Source organism: Dermacentor andersoni, chromosome 9, assembly GCF_023375885.2.
Source record: "Dermacentor andersoni chromosome 9, qqDerAnde1_hic_scaffold, whole genome shotgun sequence".
NCBI lineage: Eukaryota > Metazoa > Arthropoda > Arachnida > Ixodida > Ixodidae > Dermacentor > Dermacentor andersoni.
The window spans coordinates 54,404,701-54,426,045 of record NC_092822.1 but is presented as its reverse complement, the minus strand read 5'-3'; positions in this window follow the sequence as shown (position 1 = coordinate 54,426,045).

Below are 21,345 nucleotides of genomic sequence, written 5' to 3'. Positions count from 1 at the left end.
ATACCCGACCTGCCTCCCGCCCCTGTGGTGGCGGGGAAAAGCGACACAACGCCCATCGGACGCGTTAGAGCGTCTAAACCATCACACGACACAAAGCTGCAGCACGACACCAAGAGCGAATTGGCATCCGGAGACGAACGCGCACGGCTACGCAATCGCACAAGAGCTCGTGCCATTTGCATCGACAGATTTGCATAAGCGGAGAAAGTCCAGCCGGTGACGACGACGACGACAAAAAGGGCCAAAAAGAGCCAAAGAAAGCTGTTTGTTTGAAGAAACAAATTTTGGAGCTCAAGATCTTGAAGAAACTCTCAGGGTTGAGATACGACGTAATGGGGCGCTTCGCATTAATTTCTACCAGCTCGGTGTCTCTGACGTGCGGCCGGAGCACAACACACAGGTATTTTTTACGTTCCGCACCCCATCAGTACGACACCGCCATGGATGGAAGCCGAACCTTCAGTCGAAGCTTCAGGTAGATGAACTGCGCAAGGAAAGAAAGAAATGGACAACAGAACCGCACAGAAACGACAGAAGAAACAGATAAACGACCGTGCTTGTCTCCGTCGTTTCTGTGCCTTGTTTTATTGTTCACGTTTTGCTGCGGTGTATTTTTTTTTTACCTGAAGCCGAATTGCACCAGCTACTCTGATACAACTTTTTCTTATCGCTTTCTCCAGGTGCCCACGGGAACGCTATCTGACAACAGTTGAATGGCCATCTTCTGTGTCTATCGGCACAGCAGCAGTTTCAGCTACGCTTCCTGAAGTACGTCGAATGTTCCGAAACGATTTGAGCATCGGAGTCGGGTCCTGTTGTGTGAGGTGCCCCAGCACGTCTAGTTCTGTTAAGCTCAACAGATGAGGTTTCGTAGCTATGCGGAAGGTCTACAGGGTGTTCACTATGCGGGCCGACGAGCGATTCGGGTCACGAACGCAGCGGCTTTGAAACATTTATTAGAAACTGTGCTTGGCAGTTGCAGTGACGGCCTTTAACCTTGTCCATTTAAGGAAAATCAAAGAACATACCGCGGATGTCGTTGGCGGTCCGCGCTGAGCGATGTTATACGAAAATCCGCCGCACAGAACCCAGGAGTTAAGGAGCATACATTGTCCTTGTCTGCGTTTTGCTCACTGGCCTTTTCTTCTAATAAATTCCTTTTCTGTGTACTTGTGGACACAGCATCACATGTGATTGCACTCAGCCACCTTGCCGACTGTGTTTCTGTTTCTCTACAATATTTTTATAGGTTTGCACAGCCCCCCCCCCCCCCCCACAAAAAAAAAAAGCTGTTTTTCATAGTATAGGACTATCGCGCTTCTCTATCTTCCGGCTATGTCACATTCCTCCGTTGTCTTCGTACGATGACACGTTCTCTTTGTGCAGAGCAGTAAGATCTTATTATGTATTCCTCATCGAGAAGCAGCTCGAACAAGTGTTTCAAAAAAAAAGAAGAGAAAAGAGAAAGAACACAGTAAAAGCAAGAATACTCTAATAGCGATATAACTTAAATAGTAAGATTACAAAAAAATAAAACAATATATAGACATACTATTATACATAAGCGAGTTCTCTGCAAGAGGTAATTTCGGCACTAGCGCTTTTCATGTAACTCAACTGGAGAGGATAACGCGGCTTACGTACACTTAACGTGCAGGGCCATAGAACATCTCTCTCTCTCTCTCACACACACACACACACACACACACACACACACACACACACACACACACACACACACACACACACACACACACACACACACACACACACACACACACACACACACACACACACACACACACACACACACACACACACACACACGCACACGCACACGCGTACGCGCACGCACACGCACACGCACGCACGCACGCACGCACGCACGCACACACACGCACGCACGCACGCACGCGCGCACGCACGCACACACACACAAACGCACACACAAACACACACACAAACACACACACATACACGCGCGCACGTACGCACGCACGCACAAAAGAGCGGGATTACATCATATGGTTATGGTACACTTTCTTAAGGTTGGTGCTGTCGGTGATAGCCGCGACGGAAGCAGGGAAGGGGTGCCATTCTGTACTGGTGCGCGATATGAAAGAGTTGAGCGGCAAATAAGCACTCCGACCATGGGCTGACGGTCAACGGATGGCGAAGTGTAAGAAGAAAGAAGTTAGAACTTGCTCCTTAACCCATTAGGGACCGGTTTCTTTTTTTCTTGCTATCTTGAAATAAATCTAATATATTAACTTACCTTTATACTAATAATTCACATGCAAAAAATTATTACTCTTGCCTAATTAGTTTTTGAAATATAGCCCGTGACCATATGGTCACACTGGGCCCTTACGCTACAGCAAAATTCGCGAAGTGAAAAACATTTATTTCAAGCCATGAAACATCACAAAAAACATACATAGCGAATAGTCGAGCACTTATTTAGTGTGATATGGTTTAAATCATGGAATACACATGCCGTCGTCATACTTCGTGCATTGTGTGTGCACTGCGCTGTTGCAATTATCTCATGCACACCTCCACCTCTTGTCATTATGTATTGGTGCAACCAAGTGGGCCACTTGGTCATACCGTGTACCAGTCAGGACATCACCAGCCCTTGGGATTCTGCGTTGACCAGGTCCTCTATGCTTATTGTCCTATCGCATCAGGTAGCTTTGTGCAATTTGCCTGCGGAATTCCACCTGCGTGACGTTGAACCCTGTGCTACGAATTAGCGCCCAAGAGTTGCAGATAGATACATCACAAAGTCAAGTGGAAATCGGCCACCACCATTTTTTGCCACGGATTACAATCCTGTGGGCGCCTACATTTGCATAAAACTTGTGCTGAGCAACAGTGTTTTTTGCGGGCCACCTTGATTTGCTTGTTCTGAACACGAGAGTAGCTGTCTGCAGATGACATTGGCTCTACGCCGTGAATGGTGCTTACGATCGTTACTACAGAATTGTCCATCCAGCGAACAACAATTATCCCATTGTCGCTCAGCACGGACTCTTCGTGCCCGCGAGGTTGGTGCTTGACGAATTGTGGTCGAGCGATAGGGCACTCATAGGGAACACGGTTCTGCTTCACTGTGCCCGTGCCTTCGTAACCCTGTGCCTTGAAATGCCTGAGTAGCGGCATGCCTGTGAATAAATTATCAAAATAGAAAAAGAAAGGAAGGTCGTGCGTCTCTTCTGCGAGTTCATCCACCATTTGAAGAAGTGGCGCCGCTGCTTTTCCGAAGTCTTTTTCATATTTTTTAGGTGTTCCGGGATCCCCTTCTTGCCTTGATACACTTTGAAGTTTACAAGGTATCCGTTTTTGGCATTTAGGCACCATACTTTATACACGAAGCGGATAGGATTTCGCGTATGAACTGTTTGCAACCATGACGACCATAATACTCAACCATGCTTTCGTGATAGCTCAGGTGACGGACAGGTTGAGAGTGCTCCAGAAACCTTGCTTTCAATAGTGCCATCAATGGACGCAACTTTGCCAACTTGTCACTAAGCGTTAGGCTTGCATTTCGCACAGTGCAGGAAAGGCATTATATATACGAAGCAATTTCTTCGCATAGCATTGTAGGCCATCGTGCTGCGCATATCCAAGCCGCTGTCCCAATAACATTTTTTTCCCTGGCAAGCGGTTTTAGCCTGACAAAACAAACACTCCAAGAAAACTTAATTCTTCTTTGGTAACCTCCGGATCGGGCATATTGAAAAATAACGCATACTTTCTTGTTTGTTCGACTAGCAGCTCCACGACGGCTTCGTCAAAAATGATTTCGAACAATTCAACAGGTAAGCAGCAAAGCTTGGGTAGGGAAATATGCCAAGGCTTTTCTAGAGATCACCGTTCGTTCACTTAGAAGCAGTGGATAATTTTGCAGGAATGGCCGCATCAACAACAGCAGAAGAAACCTCTCATGTTACGTCACCTTGCCTACCGGGGTCGTGATCGTCCGAGTCGGATCCACCAATGCGGCGTCCATCAGAGAAAACAGTTTCAGCGCCGGCTCATAGCTTCCGCCCGATTAGATTGTCAATGAGCCCGCCTGAGTCTTCATCGGCCGACTCTTCATCCGAATAGGTGGTACCCTCTCGCGGGTCGATACAAATCACTGACACGTCGTCATCGTCTTCTTCTAGTATCTTCGCCATTTATTCCAACATCAACCTATTCAGACCATAAAATAAGAAATAAACACTGTGGGAACGTGCCAGCAGCCATGCAAGAGATGAGAATGCAGTTTATAAAAAGATAAAAAGTTAGGTAGCCTAAAGGCCCAGCGTGACCATATGGCAACGCGCAAGATAACACGCTCGTTCATGGATAAAACAAACATTAATCTTTCACAAATGATCATCGAAGGTCACATATTCAAAGAGCAATATGGAGCTAAGGATATCCGACTATTGCTTAAACAAGTAGGGAAAAAAAAACATTATCCCTTGGAGTGATGCGTGGTGACGCTACTTACACAGCAACACTTATTCCCGCCTTTGCGAGGGGCTCCCATAAAACGACTGACACCTGCTGCCACTTGATATCCATAAAGGGAACTCTCATCTATCTAACGGCATGTCAAAGGCGATTTTGGTGCCGTTTTGTCAATCTTAATTAATTGAGATCCACTGTGCAGTCTAACGTGACCACATGGTCACGCTGGTCCTTAATGGGTTAAGAGCGGTATTAGTCTAATAAATTTTATTAAAAAAGGCATAGGCGGGAATTCCGACTCCGCAAGGCGAGGTCAGGTAAACCAAGGTTTTGTTCCATGGAGAAGATGTTAGCATGGCGAGGATAATTGCACAAAATGAAACAGACAGCGTGGTTATGAATGGACTCAACAATGTTCGTGAGGGAAGCATGCGAAGGGTCCCATATGCAACATGCATACTTGAGCTTAGGTCGTATCAGGGCTTTGTATGAGGATAACTTTACCTGGACTGTGGTAGATGACAAATTGCATTGTAAGAACCCCAACATGCGATTAGCTTTGTTAGATATGAATTCTACGTGTCAATTTCATCAAAGGCTGTCGGTTATGTGAACACTAAGGTGTTTATATGAAGTGACGCTTATCAGTGGCGTAGTATTCAGAACATGTACTACTGGGTTAAAATCATTTGAATGACGCGAGGTAGGCAGCCTTTTGTACTTGGTTACGTTGAACTTCATTCGGTAGCCGGATCGCCAAGAATAACTATTATCCAGATCTTTTTTGCGGCATTGCATTGCCAGAAGAGTTAGTTCGATGAAGAACACAGTCGTCAGCAAACAGTTTGAGAGTTGACTTGATTTTTGTACGGGGGTCGTTAACATACATTAGAAACAATAGTGGGCCTGGAACAGAGCCTTGTGGCACGCTGGAGGCCACAGTATATATAGAAGTCTGGAACATGAGCCATTAGAGAGTTTTAGAATAGGGCCTTCAATAGTTTGAGACCCCAAAGAGCTTTGCGGGCGTTGACGTTGGGGCACGCAGGAGTGAAGAGTTTTAGAATAGGGCTTTGCGTTTGCGGATAGCGTCTTGCGCGGACAGCGCCATTACGGCGTCAAAGAAATGCTATTAGAAATAATTAAATGAAACATACCATTTTATTATAAGAATGGCAATATTGACTTCCGTGTTTTAGCAATTAATTACAATTTAGAAGTTATTCTATTAGCAGCAAACAATTTGTTGCGCTTAGTTTAGAGTAACCAACTTTACCTGCCTTCACCAGCCAAACTAAGCCATGTTAGGCCTACGAGCCGTGAAACTCACAATCAAATTCGGAATCAGCGGCGCCTAATGAATTAATCTTCATAACACCCGCTAGTTGAGAGAAAGCGATAACAGCAGTCACTTCTCCTAGCTTGCGAACTTCACGCGTTACCACGAATCGAGCCCAGTTTGGTGCTAAGTTAAAGCCGTCGCTTCGATAGGTGCCGCCATGTTTGTTTAGCAAATTTTTGGGGAAGCTTTTGGGGCTCCCGCTAAATCAGTGAAATGGTGTGCGCGACGCAAAACCGAAATGCAGTTTGCGCCTCACGCATGCACAGTGGCTTCGACGCTATTTCTTTGGGGCTCCAAACGATTGGGGCCCCTACTCTAAGCTCTCTATTGGCAGACACATATTGGGAGCGGTCGCAAAGACAACATTTAATCCAGTTGATGATGTTCGGAACGACGTTAAGCTCGGTTTGTTTATAGAAAAGTAATCTGAAACTGACTCAAAAGCCTTAGCGAAATGTAGAAAAAGGCGCTCTATCAATAGGCCAGAACAAGGGGCTGAAACAAGTCATTAGGAAAGGGCAGGAATTGTGTTTCTCACGGGAAAGATTTCCTAAAACCGTTTTGACCGGAGTTGAAAAACGAATTTGAGTCAAGAAATTGTACCAAATTTGAGTATATAATATGTTCCTTTAGTTTTATATGGGACACTAGCTAGCGATATAGGATGATAGTTAGAAGGCGAGTGACGACTACCTGATTTATGCACGGGAACCACGTTCCCTACTTTCAAATCACGTCGTATGCTGCAGGACGGCAATGAGTGTGAAAAAATTTCAGGAAGAACGAAAGATGACAGTATGGCAGTACCCTTTGGCAATTTACAATTTGTACCATCAATCCCCGAACAAGCTCATGTTTTTGAGTTCTTAATCAAGGAAACAACACCATCCTAATGAATCGAGACAAGATCCATAGGAATAAATGTTTTTTTTTTTTCACAAGCAGATGCGTAAGTGGTTGGTGTGTCGCGGGGAAAAAATGAGGTGAAAACACTGTTCAGAACATCACAACAGCTCTCTTCATTGACAGGCAAGTCATCGTGGTCATAAAATTCAATTATGTTGCTCTTTTTACCGCCGACTATGTTCCAAATTTTTTGCGGACTGCATGGAAGAAAGGAAGACAAAGTATAATAAAAAATAACGGTTCCCTTCGCGTCTGATACTGCTCGCTTGTATTCTTTATCGGCTGCGACGTAGGCATTCCAACGCTCGGCAGTGTTCATAATTTAGGCTCGCCGAAAAAAAACCTTTTCTTTTTATTTAGCAGACGTTTAAGTTATGCGTCGAACTAGGGGGACGGTGAGCTGCAGGTGATATGTTTTTATGGAATGTACAGATTAATGAGGGAGGTTAGTTTCTTTTTGAACAGAGACAAATTTTCTTCGACTGTATGTGCATGGAAGTTAGGAAAATAGACGGCAATGAAAAGTTCTAACTCACTGGTAATGCGCCGAAAATCTGCATTATTGTAATTCCGTATTTTTGTGCATAAACTTTTTTTCGTATTTGTGCATGTTAGCCGGCATATTGTACCGACTAACATAGGGACCACTCAATCCCGGTAGACAGACACAATAAAAAGCAAGATAAGGTGTAGTGGTAAGTGTTAAATCCAGGGCAGTGTTAAAAAAGGAACTTTGAAATTACAGGAACATCTTACGTGACTGAAGCTGCACGAACACCGTACCTACCGCGTCTTGTAAGGGGCTTGAAGGGCTCCGAACCCGTTTCACAACGAAAGCTTATGTTAGGGTATGATAAGTACTTATGTTTGGTTTGATGTTGCCAGGAAGCCCATACTATATCCTTTCGTCTAATGCAGCATTAAAGCTTCAATTGAACTAACTTTTTTTGCTCGGAATTTGCGCGCACAGCACGGAAGAATACGGACAGGCACACGCAGGCCTGGTTTCTGTGGTGGTTTAGGATGTGCGAGCGGCGGTGGCTTCGTCCCGGGTTTCGTAATTTTCCGCGCTTTTTTTCGCTGCTGCAAGGTCCCACCGTGCAGGGTTGTGGATTCTCCGGCTCCGGTCAAAGGATGGCACGGTAAGTTCGAATGAACTTGAATTCTTTGTTGTGTCAAAAAGTTGTTCATCCACGAATCGCTGATCCACCGCCCGCCCGTGTGCCTGCCTTTCTATATATGGCAAGGTTCTCTGCTATAGGTTAATATTCTAGACCTCATTCGAGTGCGTTTGGGACGTTCAGCCGTCGCCATTCTTTCCGGGCATGCAACTGAACGGCGTAGCTTGCTCTCTCACCTCCCTGGGAATGTAAAATTTGTCGCCGAATCACCGGCCAGTGCTTACTTGTCAGTTCGTCTAGCCACTCACAGAGCTGATACATGTAGTTGGTGTGCCTGTGTGGCGGTGATTTGCATAGCGTGTCGTTTGCACGAGTTTCTATCGGGATTGACGGCACGCGCCCATGTCTCCAGCGTGTACTTCACAACTGCTAATAATAGGCAGTTTTAGTTTGGACGTCCACAGCAGCTCTGCGTGGAGGCGTCATCGCGCATGCGCAGTACGCAGGTACTGCATGCGCAGTACGCAGCTGCGTAGCGACCGCTGCGAGCTCAGTGGCATTTGCGGGATGTTCTTGCACATCCACGAGAGCGCATTTTTCGATATCGCTCTTGCCGAAGATATGACTCCGGCTTTTGGCTCGACTTCGTGGCGGCTGATATTGGCTACACAGTTTCAGAAGGTGGCAAATGGCGGCGCTGAGTAGCACACTACTGGTTCGTACGCGTGCAGTTCAGCGATCCCCCTGTCAGCTTTGGCGTCCGGCCAACTATTGCTGTATCGTGCCCGAGCGCTAAGGAGGCGCTGGCAAGACAGCACTACTTCGACAAGAACACTACTCTTATAGCCACGCGCCAACTGGCTCAGATCATATATCACGCTGTAATCGCCACTGAAAAGACGACCCGGCGAATTCATTTCATGCGTGGGTCGAACATGCCCCAAGCAGCGCCTATGGCATCTCTGGCGACTCGTTCGCATGTTGTTAACGGATCTGAGGTCTGCACTGCGTTCTAGAGATTCTCGAGGGACTGCGTAAGTCGGGTCGTGAGACACTCTTTCTTCACAGAAGTCCTGCGGAGAAATCGCTGATAATGGGCCGTAATTGACAATGACTCTCACTACAGGTATTCGATGCAGAAAGCGGGCCCGTGTCCCACTTTCCGTTTGCCCTCAATCTAGGATCCTTGTGATGGAAAGACAGCCTTACTAATTTAGAAGACTTCCGCACGCTCAGGAACATTGAGAAAGGCGTTTTGCTCGATTGAACAATTAACGTGCAACATACTTGCGTTGTCCAGCATTTCAGAACAACTAAAATAAATGAAACCGCCTCTGACCAGCGGATCTCGTTATTCGGGCAACAGGAGAGGAATCGATTGAGCGTGTTCACGTAAGAACAGAAATACAGGTGTCTCGAATATATTTTGTTTTCGAACCATATTTTAATTACATAAGAAATAAGTCCACACCAAGGAACCTACAACATCTGCGAGAAATTAGGAAATACTTCAGAAATGTTTCGTTTACACGCTTTTTCTGGAGGTGCCTAAAAGAGCCCCGGTCAGCTATCACTACGGCCTATCTGCGCCACCGCACCGTGCTTACGTCACCATCTTCAGCTGATCCGTACGGAACCACCGAGCTGTTGATCGGTCTAGAATCCCGCCTTCGAAACATTCCCTTCGACAACACCCCAAAAGTCGGCCTGTAAGAAAGTGGGTACTTTTATGCTCATACTAGAGCAAAGTACCCGAAATTACACTAGAATTTGTGACGACAGGCACACGCGACAGCAGCCACAAGGGGGCACGAAATTCAAAGCCAGAAATTTGGGTGTTTATTTCAACTGCTAATAGTAAACCTTTTCGCAGCAAATAAGTGCAGAACATTTTTTAATGAGTACCCTTTCTGAATTAACTAATGCCGGATTTCACTTTAGTGTCCCTCTAACTTCTGCGTTTATGTATCATACGCGGTGCATTTTTATGTGTGTTTCCTTAATATGCCTTGGAATCTCGAGTGGATGTGGGCATGAATGTGATTGAGCTCCTGTGAATGTGAACGTGAGTACTAAGTGTGCATGGGGTAGACATTAAGTGTGAACGATTGTCTACGGCAGCAAATATAAGTCGAAATCCAGTAGCAGTGAGTTTAGGGACCTGCATGAGGTAGAGGCAGTGATGAGAAAGAGTTCTCATAAGTGAGGGCCAGTTAGCGAGTCGACGTGAGGGAACGCCGGTGCGCGTGGGTGCATGTGAATTCAAATCTGAATGGCGATGAATGTGAATTGAATGCCTGAGGGAATGCAAGTGTGAACGATAGTGTAACTGACCGAGAACTAGTTCAGCGTGATGGTAAGTGTTACTGAGCGTACTTGAGTGTGAGAAGAATATGTTTTGTGCTGATCAGAAGCTCCAGACATGCACGTCAATGAGTGTCTGTTACAGAGAGTGTGAATTGACATAATTTTTTCAACAAGTTTCAGTAGCCGGAAGTAAGAGCGGATATGCCTGCGAATTAATTCGGTGCCTCTCTGAGCAAAAGCAAACGCTGCTGAATGTGTATTTGTGAGCATGATAGGAAACATGAAACGCACCTTTCAAAAGAAAAACATAGAAAGATGTATAACTAGAATATAAATTTCTGAAAACTGAGAAAACTAACGTACCCTTTCTTTCCTTGCACCAAGCGCTTTGTAGGTGTAACTGTATCCTGTGCTTTGAACTAATTTGATTGAAGTAATTTGGTACACGTGCACTTACACAAGCTGTTCATTGCATGGATAATATCATGGCTGTACGTATTTCCGTTGCAGTGTGAAACAGCCTAGGATGAGTGCCACGACTTGCATAGGTGATCGTGTGTGACAGCTGAGATCCGTGCGTATATTAAGTTATGACAGTATTGGCGCTGCACTTACGTGCCAGGCTTTGTAGGTGATGCGGAATGTGCCTGGAATTATAAGTTAGTTTTCACAGTCGTTTCTTGCATGGGTGTTTTTAGTTGCATATGTAACCTGCCTATTTCACATACATCCCAGATACCTCGTTGATATATGCAAAGAGGTCACAAGCCAGAAAATTAATAGAAACATAGGAGCCCGCTCAGAGGCTCTGGTGGCTTGGGCAGAGATTGCGATCGTCAAGAAAAAATTGTATTTTTTTATTATTGCTTGTTTTACTTCAGGTACTGACTCACATTTCCTTCTTTTCCTTTTCAGCTCCTCTGTCAGCCCAAGACAGGCTGTTCATGTTCTTCAAATACAGTACAACTGAAAACTGACCTTGAGCTTTTTTTTTTGAGACTATCCGGAGTATTCACGTAACCTCTATGGAATATTAATTATTACTGCATGAAAAATGTATGGTGTTGTTAGACACAAAAGGAGAAAGCTCACCAACTAAAGTTGCGCTTCTGATTCCCATACAAGAGCCAAAGAGGTCTTATTCATTATTCTGGCTAACATCTCTTTTCCCTAATCGACTCTTTACTGTCTGAGTTCCATTTTAATTAGATTACCTAACAGATGGCTACAGGACTGTGGAATGCTGCACAAGACAGACGGAAAGGAGTCACACACACGAGCACCTGTAGCAACCGCTGGTGTTGCGACTCCTTTCCTTCCATGTATTTATGTTGCATTACTTTATGACATTTTCATTATTCATCAAATATGCTGTACAGCACAGCGACCATACAAATTCATTACGGTGTCATTACAATGACGATGTCTCACAGGTGAGATCTCTCAGGTGCCAGTTATGGTTCCGACACTGAATGGTCCGTGATATAGGAATGACAACGTTGGGAGGTACTACGACTTCAATGGTAGTTCCTTGTGGTGCGGTAATGTTGGTAAATAAGCACGGCTTCGGAAGTTCTTGCTTATGGTACAGGGTTGGTAATGTTAAGGAGCACTACGGCTTCAAAAGTAGTTTATTGAGTTACGGTATTGGTAGTGTTCGTTGGTAACTACGGCTTCAGTAGTATCATGTATCATTACGGGAATTTCCTTGAATCAAGAGTTTTCAGGTGGTTATACCGCAATATGACGGGATTTTCTTTAACACTGTACGTTATCGGAATGGGCTGTACGTCGGATATAGGCTTGAGCGCAATTTGAGTCAGGTTGAAATCTAGGCACAGTGACAGAAAATCCGAGCCCTGGTATGAATTCTCACCTATACATGGCGGATTAATAAGCCAGTTAATGGTGGGAGGATTAAAATGACCAACTAGAAACTCCGGGAGCGAAGGGAAACGAAAATCTAATGTGCTTAGTACATCGCGAAGGTCAGAGAAGAAAGTATTTGATGCAGGGGTCGAGCGGCAACAGGCACAAAAAATGAAGTCCTTGTAACCTACTGATACTCGTGCGCACACAATATTTCGAAAGGTGTGAAAACGACAGGGTTGGATTTTGGACAATAACGTGCAGCGATGAGGACACCGCCTCCTGAGCGCATAGTACGATCACAGAGGTAAAATTTGTAAGCGCTTGCGTGCTCGAAGATTTCACTGTCGGCAAATGTATAGGAAAGCTTTGTCTCAGTAAGAATGAAAATGGGAGCTGAGCACGTATCCGTAAGAGAAGACAAGGCGTCCCGTCTACTGCACAAGCTGTGCACATTTGCGTATAATATAGAAAGGGATTTGGCAGCGTGGTCTTTAGATAGCTACGATATATATATTTCAAGGAAAGGTTCTGTAGGTCCGGTGCACATGTAGTTGAATAAACGAAGGAGCACACTTACGAAAATTCTATTTTTAATGTTGTAACGTTTCGGTCGTGGCACGGCCGAAACGTTACATTAAAAATGGAATTTTCGTAAGTGTGCTCCTTCACACACACACACACATATATATATATATATATATATATATATATATATATATATATATATATATATATATATATTGTCACGCGCTAAGGCAAGAATAAGCAGCAGTATCAGCAGCCAGACACGAAAATGTCAGACACAAGGAGGACGGTTCACCAGCTGGCGCAAGATCCTTGACTTCGTCGTCTTCAATCACCGTTTTTGCTGGGCACGCACGCTGGCTCAAAACACCAGGTGGCATTATTCCCCCTCCCAATGGAGCATCGACTCGATGCTCAAACACAAAACGTACATGGAAACTAGACAAATTAGGTAAAACAAAAAAAAAGGGGGGGGGGGACGCGCTAGCACACATACGGAAATGCACACGGAAAAATGTGTTCTGTGGTCGGGAACAAAAAAAAAAAAAAAAAAGAACGCTTCAAAGTTCTTTGGAGGAAGACGCGACGACAGCGAAAAAAAAAACCAAAAGAGAAGAAGGTTGTTTCACTAGTACACTTCACCGTGTAAAATACGGCTTGAGGCGGACCACATGTACAGTCTCTGCGCGTGGTAAACAGCGCTTGGGCGATGGCAGGTCTCCGTCTGGAATCACTTCATAGTTCACGTCGCTTACACGCCTTAGTACTGTGTATGGGCCGAAGTACTTGCTGAGGAGTTTCTCGCTGAGGCCTCGCCGTCTAATGGGTGTCCAAACCCAAACTTGGTCACCAGGCTCATAGGTCACTTGTCGATGGTGGAGATTGTACCTTATTGCATCGGTACACTGCTGCTGTCTTATGTGCACGCGGGCCAGTTGACGCGCTTCCTCGGCGCGCTGAATGTACTCCTCGACGTCAGGAGCTAACTGGTCGAGCTGGTCGGTATCTTCATATGGCATCATGGCGTGTAGCATAGTTTGGACATCTCGACCATAAACGAGGCGGAATGGCGGGAAGCGTGTAGTTTCCTGCGTGGCAGTGTTGTACGCAAACGTTACGTACGGCAGGATTTCGTCCCACGTTTTGTGCTGCACATCCACGTACATAGCGAGCATGTCTGCCAGTGTTTTGTTTAGTCTTTCTGTCAAGCCGTTAGTCTGAGGGTGGTATGCAGTGGCCTTTCGATGACTCGTGTAGCTCAGCTTGAAGATGTCATCCAGAAGCTTTGCGGTAAATGCCGTCCCTCGGTCAGTGATGATGAATGACGGTGCGCCATGCCGAAGCACAATGTGATGCATAAAAAACTGGGCAACTTCAGATGCTGTCCCGCGTGGTAGTGCCTTCGTCTCAGCGTAACGCGTCAAGTAGTCAGTTGCGACAATGATCCACTTATTGCCGGAGGAAGACAAGGGAAATGGTCCAAGAAGGTCCATTCCAACTTGATCAAACGGCGTACGCGGAGGGTCGATGGGTTGTAGAAGGCCTGCAGGCTTGAAGGGTGGTGACTTGCGGCGCTGGCATTCACGGCATCCTTTCACGTAGCGTTTGACGAAAGCAGTCAGTCTAGGCCAGTAGTACAGTTGCCGTACCCTGTCCAGAGTCCTTGAGTAGCCCAAGTGACCAGATGTTGGCTCGTCGTGGCAGGCTAATAGGATGTCGTCGCGAAGGGCTTGAGGTACTACTAGCAGATGTGGTTTGTCGCCGGAACCTGTGTTTCTTTTGTATAAGATGCCCCCTCGTAGGCAAAATGACGACAACTGTCGCGAAAGTGGGCGAGGAATGGACGCGATGCCGCCTTCTAAGTGATCGATGACGGGTCTTAACTCAGCGTCCGATCGCTGTTTAGCGAGCAGATCCGGCCCGCTGAGTGCTCCCAGAAAGGCGCTGTCGTCTTCCTCATCAGGATTCTGAGATTTAACAGGTGCCCGTGATAACGTGTCAGCATCTTCATGTTTCCTGCCTGACTTGTACACGATGGTGATGTTAAATTCCTGGAGTCGCAGACTCCAACGTGCCAATCGTCCAGAAGGGTCTCGGAGGTTGGTCAACCAGCACAAAGCGTGATGGTCGGTCACAACTTTAAATGGCCGCCCGTAGAGATACGGCCTAAACTTTGTGGTAGCCCAAATAACCGCGAGGCACTCCTTCTCTGTGGTGGAATAATTGGACTCTGCGCGTGACAGAGTGCGGCTCGCGTAGGCGATAACTCGTTCAGTCCCGTCTTGTCGTTGCACCAGGATAGCTCCGAGACCGATATTGCTGGCGTCAGTGCGTACTTCTGTGTCGGCATCCTCATCAAAATGACCGAGCACGGGAGGAGAAGACAAGCGACGTTGTAGCTCCGTAAAGGCGGTCTGTTGTGCATCAGTCCAGAGGAATGGCGTGTCGTCACGCGTAAGGCGAAATAGCGGATCTGCAATCTTTGAAAAATTTTCAATGAAGCGTCGATAATATGCACACAAGCCCAAAAATCGTCTCACACTTTTCTTATCGGTTGGAGCGGGAAAAGCTGCTACGGCAGCAGTCTTCTCAGGATCAGGCCGAACACCTGCCGCGCTTACGACGTGACCAAGGAACTTCAGCTCCTCGTAACCGAAATGGCATTTCTCTGGCTTGAGTGTAAGGTCAGCCGATCGAATGGCTTCGAGTACATTCCGAAGGCGTCGAAGGTGCTCGTCAAAAGTTTCCGAAAAGACAACGACATCATCGAGATAGACGAGGCAGCTTTTCCATTTGAGGTCAGCGAGAACGGTATCCATCATTCGCTGGAATGTGGCTGGAGCGGAACAGAGGCCGAAAGGGAGTACTCTAAATTCATAAAGGCCGTCCGGAGTCACGAAAGCAGTTTTCTCGCGGTCACGCTCATCTACTTCAATTTGCCAGTAGCCACTTTTCAGATCGATAGAGGAGAAATACTTCGCGTGCCTCAGCCTGTCCAGAGAATCGTCGACACGAGGCAACGGGTACACGTCTTTCTTTGTGACGTTGTTTAGCTTCCGGTAGTCTACACAAAATCGAAGCGTGCCATCTTTCTTTTTAACAAGAACGACTGGCGATGACCAGGGACTGCATGAGGGCTGGATTACGCCGTCTTGAAGCATTTCCTTCACCTGCGTTTGAATAGCATGTCGTTCGGTCGGGGAAACACGGTAAGGCTGTTGCCGTATGGGGGGCACGTCGTCATAGGTGATGATACGGTGTTTCGTAATCGATGTTTGACGTACCTTCGACGACCGTGCAAAGCAAGAGTGGAACTCAAGCAACAGCTCGCGCAGGGGTTGTCTGTTCTCTTCAGGAAGCGTTGGACTAATGTCGACGTTGCGTAGAGGTGCTTCAGCAGTGCCGATTGCCTCGGAAACAAAACACTCAGTGACATCGGCGATCGGGTCGGCGTAGGCGATGACAGTACCGGGGAAAAGGTGCCGGTGTTCGTAGCTGAAGTTGGTGACAAGAACCTCACAGTGGCCATCGTGGAGATCGACAAGGCTTCTTGCTACGCAAACACCATGAGAAAGCAGGAGAGAGCGATTGCTTTCTACGACTGCTTCACCGTGTATGAGCTTGTCACATGCCACTTGAACCACGACACTTGCACGCGGTGGTAACGTGACAGCGTCGTCGATAACACGAAGAGGTGCTCGAGGGTGGATGGTGTTGGTCGTCGCTGTGGCGCTTTTTGTCGAGAAAGTGACGAGGCGTTGTCGAATGTTGATGATAGCGCCGTGCTCCCTGAGAAAGTCCATGCCGATGATTAGGTCTCGAGAGCACTGGGGGAGAATGCTCAAACTGGCAACAAACGTAGAGCCGCGAATCTGTATTCGTGCCGTGCACATGCCGAGTGGTGTGACGATGTGCCCGCCAGCTGTACGAACTGGCGTTTGATTCCAAGGCGTGGTCACTTTCTTCAGAAGGGTGGCCAGTTTTTCACTGATTATAGAATAATCCGCTCCAGTGTCCACTAAAGCAGTCAATTCACGACCGTCAAGCAGTACAGGAATGTCCAAGGAAATTCTTTTTCTGTAATCAGCAGGTACTGTCGTCGTCGATGTATCGTCGGTCCGTGTACGCGTCAGTAGGGGTCCTTGAGCACGTCCAGACTGAGCGGCCTCGCCCCCAAAGGTCGCTGTGGTTAGTTTTCCCGTCGTGGGCTGGGCGACCGACCCTGCACCACGCTTGAATACGTACGGCGAGTCGGAGAAAACCGCCGCGGCGAAGGGGAGCGTGACTGGTGTCGAGCTGATGGAGATCCGCGCTGCTGGGCAACGTATTCTTCAATTTCAGGAGGACGCTGGCCGAACCTAGGTCGCGGCGAGTTCGCTGAGAATCCGCGTAGTCCGAGCTCTCGATAGGAGCACTGTCGGTAGACATGCCCAGCTTCGCCACAGTGAAAGCAAAGGGGACGGCGATCAGGTGCCCGCCATACGTCTGATTTCCTCGGGGCCTGTCGGTGGTCCTGGTAATACGAGGCAGGTTGGACGGGCTCTAGCATGGCCGGGCGCGCGGCGCGAAGCGGGGAGGGAGGTGGGGCAGGTTGCCTCAAGGCTTGCGAATATGACATATGTGGGCTGTCATTTCTTAGCGGTCGAGCTTCTGTATTGAAGGGTGGTTCTTTTAGCGCATGCTGGACTTCGTCACGGAGAACGCTGGACAAGGAGCTGAGCGTCGGCTGTGAAGGTACCGACAGTTTCTGGAGTTCTTCGCGGATCACGGAACGAATGAGCTCTCGAAAGAAATCGACGTGACCCCCGAGAGCTCCGAAGAAGTCCGTAGGTGAGGCAGTGTTCACTTGACGTTCGTATGATGGTGTCCGCTGGCGAAGAGTCTGCTCCATGGTGATGGCCTCGGAAAGAAATTCTGACACAGTCTTGGGAGGACTGCGCACGAGACCGCCGAAGAGCTGCTCTTTTACTCCGCGCATCAGGTACCGCACCTTCTTTTCTTCCGACATGCTGGGGTCGGCTCGTCGAAAGAGACGCGTCATGTCCTCGACGTACATTGCGACACCCTCGTTCGGCATTTGTATGCGGGACTGGAGATCACGCTCAGCTCGCTCTCGGCGATCAGGGCTGGCATACGTCTCAAGAATCCGCCGTTTGAATTCTGCCCATGAAGTTAAGGCATCTGCACGGTTCTCGTACCAAACACGTGCGCCATCGTTAAGGCTGAAATAGACATTTTTCAGCTTGTCTGCGTCATCCCACTTGTTGAACGCGGCGACACGTTCATAGTGCACCAGCCAATCTTCAACGTCCTCATGTATGGCGCCGTGGAAGGGATTCGGCGTTCGCGGATTGAATAGCGTACAATGAATCGGCGTTGTGCCTTCCATACCGGTTGGGGTGGTCGGAGCTGCCATTTTCTCTGGGAGGAGTCCAAACTTAGGGGCTTGTCCACGGATCCTTCTGCTGGCGCGGTGTACAGGCGTAACCACCGGTACGGGGCTGGAGCTCCTGCTGCCCGGAGGGGTTTGGTGCATAGATTAGATTACCCAGCACCTCCACCAGTTTGTCACGCGCTAAGGCAAGAATAAGCAGCAGTATCAGCAGCCAGACACGAAAATGTCAGACACAAGGAGGACGGTTCACCAGCTGGCGCAAGATCCTTGACTTCGTCATCTTCAATCACCGTTTTTGCTGGGCACGCACGCTGGCTCAAAACACCAGGTGGCAATATATATATATATATATATATATATATATATATATATATATATAGAGAGAGAGAGAGAGAGAGAGAGAGAGAGAGAAGGGAATTAGGAAAGGTAGGGAGGTTAACAAGACTGAGTCCCGTTTGCTACCCTACACGTGGGAAGGGGAATGGGCAGTGAAAGAGGAGTAGATGAGCTACTAGGGCCAGAATCTGAACAAGACGGTTAGCTGTGCGAGAGACGCTCAAGGAAATTTCAGAAACCGAATTCGTTATAGCGTTTTAGTACATGTAGCACTTTTGGTTAATGTACAGCCTACTGTACCGTGGCGCGAACTGCTGACCGCTGTCCTAGCCAAATTCTGTTCGTTGCTTACGCAACTGACTTGTGGCTTGACGGAAGTCCTCACCAACTGAAATGCCAGAATTCATGAGCTTGTCGCGTTGGGCAAGCATAGCACCTTTAAGCTTTCAAGAGGTATATTTTCCAATAATTGGACGGCTCTTAATATTAACATACGGCCCTAGCCGATGAGCGCGAGAAATTGCATCATCAGGAACACAAAGATTTAATCTTGCGCGCAAGGCATCAACGCGCCATTTTAAGCCTGAGATCAGCATGCGATGTCAGCAGTGTCAGCGATGCTGTAGAATAATAAGTTATCTCTACTGGATCTGTGTTCAAGTTCACCAGCTCCGGAGTTCCCTGTAGTAGTTGCATCACAAACGACCTTGGTAGCAATGTTAGGCAGACCAGCAGTTATCTGTGCAGTGTCAGGTGACTGAAGAGTGGCTTCTGAGGTATAAAGCCTTGAGGCAAAATCGGACACATTCACTTCTAGTTTTTTTTTTGGCGTAACTTCTGCTAGCACGTTAACTAATTCCGCATGACTTGAGTTGGATTTCGAGGACAGTGCAACAATAGCAGCTGAGACATCGATATTCTGTGAAGTGTCGTCTCTGCGGGAGCCTGGATTTAGTTCAACGTCACCAGCCAAAAACCCACAATTTGAAAACATCCTGATACTCACGGATAGAACTCAAGAACACTAGTGGACAAGAGAGGAGCAACAAACAACTATTACTATTACTAGATGATTTTGGCATAAAGTGATGGGTATCTAGTAACATGCACAAGAAAGAAGAATAGGTTTCGAATCGACTGCACTGCTGTCGTTACACCCTGTCCACTCTATACATTGAGTACATATAACGTGGACAATTGGACATGGACATGGTTTAGTCACTAAATTGCTGCATTTCTGCTCAGAGCACTGCACTTACTCTTCTAGCATGTGCCCGTGTCAGCCTGTGAATCTGCTTTCAGAAATATTCCTTGATGTAACATTACAATGATTGTAACTGGAGTTAAAGACAAGCGGAATGAACACAAATGAGCTGTGACCGCAGGAAGAATAATCTGGAAATGTTTATGGCGAAGCGGAAGCATGTCTAGTCGGTAAACGAACATTTGCGTGTACGTGCTTATTCTCGGGCAATTCTACAGGCTTATGAAAACTTGCTCGGCTTCAAGTTTTCGGCCGTTTATGTGTGTGCTTAGAGTGAACCACACTAGGTCTCTAAGTACTGCATGAATGGTTTAAAATGTGTTCAAATTGTATGGTTAGTTCCAGATGCATTTCACTTTTTTTTCTTACTACACAATGGAAAACTCTCTCCAAAATGGCACCCCAAGGTGTGATCTATTTTACTGTAATATTTTACATTCTTGCATTGTTTTATGTATGCTTTATGACAGAAACGGTACTACAATATGAAGCGCGTTATTAAAAAGGCCCGCACACAGCCGAAGCCACTGAATCGAACATTTACTTGTGGGCCTTGGACCATGTGGCACTTTACCACCGTTCAGAAAGTCAGAGCTTCCCATATTAGCCTTCTCAATTGCATGGTCGCTAAATGCCGAATGGCAGATTTTTGCCTGAATTCAGGATGCAGACATTTTCTACGCAATAGTTGAAAGAAGCCAGGTGGTGTCAATAGCCACAATGAACTCCCTCCAACCGTTCCCGTTATTCCGTTCAGCAACATAGCCCAGCAAATCTATCTTTATCTGAGACAGCGCCAGCTTCTCTACATACCGATCCCAGGTTTTGCGCAAGCCAACAATACCATTCTCCGATTGAAACACGTGCACTTCGACCCTCGTGTTTCTGTTTCCGTCCTCGAAGCCTTTATTTTCCAGGATAGAGGAAGTTTGCCTTGGGTTGGTTCGCGCTTGGATCGCTCTGAAACCTGCTATCAGCTTAGCATGGGGATCCACAACTGGCAACCCTGAATTCTGCCCCAAGTGCACAGTTCCTGCGCCTACAGCAGGTAGTCGTCATCTGATTTGGCTTTGCCCTGGGCCTCAGGGTGTTAGTCACAAGATGTTCAGAGAGAGCAAACTCAAGCCGAATGTGAAACAACAATCATACACGTTGGATAACGGGCAACAAATGTGCAAACTCATTGTCACAGTATGCGCGGGGTACAGGGTTGCGTGCGTTTATTCATTGTCATTTTTCTTATTTTGATTAAACATGTCTTGTGGCAAATGCATTGTAGAAAAAAATTTCCCGAACTGGGTTTGAATTATTCTTAGCTACGATTTACTAACGCTGTTCCCTCTTTGCCGACTATATTTTTTACAATTTATTGTAATGTAATTGTAATGAAACGAGCAACAAAATCACCGAATATTACGATACTCCCTAATGAGAAATTTTAGCGCAGCTGTATACGTGTTTTCATTTAGTGATATATTGGGAGGCGTGGATAATCAGTCTCTTGCAGCATGTTCCAAACAGAATGAAGTGTGGCGCGTATGCCTCGCTGATCGGAATATCGCGAGAGGAAGCCCGCGGGTGACGCGTGGGTGCGTTTTACAGCAGCCGCTGCAGACAGACCTCCACTCATGCAGCGCTTTGTTTCCACACAGACGACGCGCGCTACTCTGGCGCCATATCATCGCCATCGTCGCCGCACAGCCCGTCTTGCGCGGCGCTACGCTTTCTTCTCCCACTTTCGTTCCACCAACGACGAGAGCAGCCCTTCGTCGCGGGGAAGTCGTGTCACCAGTGTCAGCGGCGACAACAC